This window comes from Chrysemys picta, chromosome 13 (assembly GCF_011386835.1).
Source record: "Chrysemys picta bellii isolate R12L10 chromosome 13, ASM1138683v2, whole genome shotgun sequence".
NCBI lineage: Eukaryota > Metazoa > Chordata > Testudines > Emydidae > Chrysemys > Chrysemys picta.
In genome coordinates, this window is record NC_088803.1 from 10,469,158 (window position 1) to 10,474,430 (window position 5,273).

General features: G+C 54.1%; 1 pseudogene; it reads left to right on the forward strand.

The window, feature by feature from the left end:
* The first annotated feature begins 1,133 nt into the window (after positions 1 to 1,133).
* On the forward strand, positions 1,134 to 4,857 carry LOC135975110 (cathepsin G-like; annotated as a pseudogene).
* Positions 4,858 to 5,273: the final 416 nt, after the last annotated feature.

Genomic DNA, 5,273 nt, shown 5'->3' on the forward strand with positions numbered 1-5,273 from the left:
GGACGCACTCCGCCGACTTAATGCACTTAGTGGGGACACACACAATCAACTGTATAAAACTGATTTCTAAAAAATCGACTTCTATAAAATCGACCTAATTTCGTAGTGTAGACATACCCAAATTGTTAGGGTGGGGGACGTCTCCAAGCTACAGAGCTACCTGGGTCACCTGGTGAGTTGGGCTCAATTAGACCTGCACATGAATGCAGCCAAATGCAAGGTTAGACATCGAGGGTCAAGGGATGTCATTCAGGCTGGCAGGATGGGAGCTGTGTCCTGGAGAGGAGGGACTATGAAAGGGAGCATGGTGGAACCCATCCAAACAAGAGATTTCAGTGGAATGCTGGAGCTAAGCAGGCAGATACCATCCTTGGGTGTATAAACCAGGGGATATTGAGTAGCAGCAAGGAGGTGGGGTCACCTCTGGATTCGGCCCTTTTGGGATCATGATGGGAGATCTTGTCCAGCTGTAATGTCCACACCTCTAGCAGGACTTTGGCAAATTGGAAAGAACTACAAGAACAAGCTTGTGGGGCGAGCTCCACGGAGAGTGACCTCTTGGGTTTTCGAGGTGAAGAGGAGACTTGACCCCCTCTGTAGGAACATCCATGGGGCGGGGTTTCTGAGAGGAGGGCACTCTTCAACCTCTCTGATCAAGGCAGGACAAGACCCGATGGCCGGGAGCTGGAGCCAGGGGAACAACTGACCCAGGGCCGTGGTGGAGGCAGGAGATGCTGGGTGGGTTCTGGTTCTGGGGTGTCCACCAGGGGGTCAGGTTGGAAGGTCACAATGGTTCCTCCAGGCCTTGAAAACTATGGGTCTGGGTATCTAGATGCAGAGAAGCACAAGGGTCTTTCTTATACCTGTAGTATGGAGGGGGCAGAGTTAACCACATCTGCAGCCATGCCGGGTGGGCACCAGAGCAGGAAGGAAACCCCTGCCCTGATGTGAGCACAGCTGTGCCTGGAGGCTTCGCCAATCGGTGTCTCCACCCCTGGGCCATCCGGGGTGGGACTTTCCAGGAAGTAGGGTACACGTCCCTGTGGTTGCCAGGCCATGCCCTCCCTTCCTTGTCCATATAACCCCCAGGGCTCAGGCAGAGGCTCCGTGCCCATCCCTGGATGTCTCTGACAATGCAGCTATTGATCCTGGTTCTGCTTCCCGTGGCCTTTCTCCTTCCCCCTGGGTCTCAGGCTGGTGAGTTGGGGGGTGGGGGGAATCAGGGCCCATGGGGAGTGGGACCCTCACCCCATATGGGGAGTTGTGGGCAGCGTTTAGGGTCTCCCCCTTGCTCCTGCTGGGGCCAAGCACCTGTATCAAACCCTGCATCCTCTCCTGAATGCGGCTGGAGCTCTCACAGCAGCACGAGGGGTTGGGTGGCCAAGACCCCACAGGCTCCTTTGGGACCCCACTGCCAATCAGTGTCCTAGACAGGGAGGTCGGCCATGGGGCTAGGCCATTGGGCTGGGACCCAAGAAATCTGGGACCAGTTCCCAGATCTGCCCAGGATCTCTGTGGACAGGGATTTGTATGGATTGAGGATCGTCACCGAAATCCCTTAGGAAGGTTTACAAACAATCTCCCTGGGCCTCAGTTTCCCTATCTGTACAAAGTGAAGAATAATTCAGCTTGTGTCTGGACGCTGTCTGGGTCAATGAAAGGCCTGGAGCAAGGGAGCCCCTGATCTTAGTTAGTTTCTGCGCAGTCCCTGGTATAATAGGGGCCCGGATCTCGGTCTACGTGCCACCCTCATGCAAATAACAGCAATTTGTTAAAGGTGGGATTTTCCAACACCCCCCTCCCCACCCCCACCCCCACCCCCGACCTGGGTGGAGACTTCTTCAGAGGTGATCAAAAAACATTTTTTATTTTCCATGTTAAAAAAACCCAAAGCGGTACTTTTAAATTTTCACCTAAATATTATCCACCATGGGGGGGTGGGGGGTGGGGAGAGGGGGAGAATCAGTTTCACCACAGTAATTCAGACAGGTTTGAGACAAAGCTTTCTGAGAAAAAATTAGACTCGTAAAAAGTTTGGCAGGTCAGTCTGGGGGCAGCCCTGGCTGATCAATGTGGACTGAGGGAGAAAGAGAATCCACAAGGCACCTGTCAGTGCCCTTCCAGGGGCTTTCTGGCCTAATCTGGGGTGACTTTGGCCTCCAAAACTGTTACCTCCAGCCATAGTGATTAATGACCCTCTCCTGGTGCGTTTGGCACCGATTCTCCACACAGCGAGATCAGAGCTTTAGATTTACCCTCCAGTCCCATGGGGTGTCCAGTCTGGGGGAGAGCTGGGAAGGGGCCAGGGCTCCAGGTACAGGGATCCTGCAAAGAGAGCATCACAGGGGTTGGGTTGAGGCTGTGGGGACTCCCCTTTGGGATGGGGAGCTTGGTCCCAACTCAGCCCAGGGAGATGATGGGAGTTTTTATAAGAACCTGGTCTCACCCCAGGTGAAATCATTGGAGGCTGGAAAGCCCAGCCCCACTTCAGGCCCTACATGGCCTATCTGGAAATACAACACAGAGACAAGAAGTCTTGCTGTGGAGGGTTCCTGGTGTCGGAGAACTTCGTGCTGACGGCCGCTCACTGCAATAGAGAGTAAGTGCCTCTGTGTTGGGGATGTCGGGGCAGGTCGGGCATTAGCAGGTGATGGGGCAGCCGGGAGCTCTGGTACCGTCATAGGTTGCAGGAAAGGAGCAGTTAGTAGGACAGGCTGGGAGAGCAGAGCCCAGGGGTCTGATCTGCTCAGGGGGCAATGGCATGTCTCTACGAGCCTCTGCAAACCATGGTCCAGATCCAACTCTGGGTAAATCAATGGGGCTATGGCCAGTGACAACAGCTGGGGTCCAGCCTCATTGACACCAATGGAGCTACATCCCATTGACACCAGCTGGGTTCTCGTCCACTGTCCTGATCGGGGCAGGGAGGGTGTCACAGACACAGGAGAGTTCTGCAGGGCTCTGGGGTGGGGGCAACTGGGCCATAGACCCCTCTCTGGATCTAGCTGGGAGAGGTCCCCTCGCTGTAGGGGAGCTGAGGCCCAGGGGACCAGGGAAATGAAGGCCTCTGAGAACAGTGCCTGAGCAATCCATGCTGCCCTGTTCCCATAAGATCAGTACTGATGTCAGACCACGGGCTCATCCCGCAGCTCAGTACACTCCTGCCCCAAATGCTCATGTATTACTCTTGGCTTCTTCAGCATGATCACTGTGTACCTGGGAGCCCATAGCATTAAACAACAGGAACAGAGCCAACAGAAAATCTCCGTGCGCCGCCATATACCCCATTGTCAATTCAGCAGCCCCCATCCCATCACCCCACCCCCAGTGACCTGACACTGCTGCAGGTACCGCCCCCAGACCATCACCCTGCCCCCAGTGTCTCCATGGACATACATTGGCTGTAGTTTCTCTCTCCTTGGATTCCCTCCCTACCCGTCATCAGCTCTGACCTTCATATTGACCCTGGTGCTTGTGTCCTCTCTTGTTTGTAGCTGGAGCACAAGGCAGAGCTCAATGAACAGGTGAGGCTCATCCGTCTCCCCCCAGCTCATCGGCGAGTGCAACCAGGGACTGTGTGCAGCGTCGTCAGCTGGGGCCGCACAAGTGCACTCAGTAAGGGGCTCCCCAGGACCCTCCAGGAGGTGGATTTGAAGGTGCTGGACGATGAGGCCTGTCTGAACTATCCTGGTGGGATATATCGTAAATATAAAACCATCACGATTATGTGTATGGGGGACCCAAAGGAGCACAAAGCCCCTTTCAAGGTGAAACTCCCGAGTTTCCTTGATAAATCGTTATTATTAATGAGACTCTTGGTGTTGTGGTTGGTCCCACAAGCAAAGATCTAAAATCAGGTCCTGCTGCGCTATGTGCTGTACAAACCAATGGGCAAATATCTGATCTTTTCTTGGGGAGGGGAGATTGACTGGGAAGAGTTGGGGGTTTGCTGAGACAGGCTGGGCTGTGGGGGGCCCAAGCAGAGACCATGTGGATAGCAGGGGGGTGTCACTAATGTGTCCATCAGTGTTTGAAGAACGGCGGGAAATGACTCACCGAGCTTTTTTCCATCTGTGGCTTGTTTTGTTTCACAGGGTGACTCTGGTGGCCCCCTGGTGTGTGGGAAAACAGCCCAGGGCATCGTCTCTTGGGGGCCTGTCAATGGGAGCCCCCCAAGGGTCTACACGAGAGTCTCCATCGTCATACCCTAGATACGGGCCACGATGAGGAGGCTGCAGCCCTGAGCCAAGCCGGGAATAGCTGTGTGGGCCAGAGCTGCGTCGCTTCTGTCCTTTGGTGATGCCCAGATGTAGAGCCTGCTTTACAGACTGACGGAGTGGCCCCTCCTCAGAATACCCCACTCCCAGCCATCGCTCCACTCAGGCAGCGCCAAACCCTTGAGCATCAAGGCAGTGAGCTTATGGGAGTTAAGAGCCAGGTTCAAGACCACGTCCCATCATCTCCCTTAGCAATCCCAATCCAGACCCTTAGGCTGCCTCTTCGCTAGGGAAAAAGCTTATTTATTTCCCCTGGGGTAATGGACATAAATCAAATCCTGGGGCAGACCCAACGGTTTGTAGCTCTCCCCCATGTCAGCTGGTCGAGTGATCATTTATTGAGGGATCTTCATTGTTACCTGACCTGCTAACTCCTGTGAAAACTGCAGCCTGCCCTGTCCTCACTGGGCCTATCCCATGGGTTAGTTCATCGGACTGCCACCGCCCGTTCCAAACACACCTGTTCCCAGCGCTGGTGAGGCCAGAGGGAAGGGAACGCAGTGAAGGCTGCACTGAACTGATTGCAGATCAATCCCTGGCGCTGATCCCTCCTTCCCACCTTCCCTGTCCCACCCTGCCGCGTGGCCTGCTGCATTTCGCTCACTGCTCCATTGCCAGAAATGAATAAAAATGAAGTTATCAAAAAAAAAAAAAGTGTTTCAGGTACTGAGCGATCAACCCGAGCTGTGACATCCAGAGCAGCGGCTGCATCTACCAGGGCCAGGAGGGAATTAACCCCTACAGGGGAAGGCTGCGCTCATGGTTAATGTGCTAAGCTGGGACCTAGGACACATCACATGGATTTTTTCCTACACATTATAGAAAGGTGCTGCAGGGGCCAGGCATCCTCTTTCCAAGTGCGATGTGATGGTCTATAGCAGACACCAGCTAACCTCTCTTGTGCTTTACCTGGTAGGACATTGATCCACAAGCATCCAGGATCATTTTCTTTCCAATTATCAGTGACTTGGAAACAGGTGGTGCCATTTTTGACAC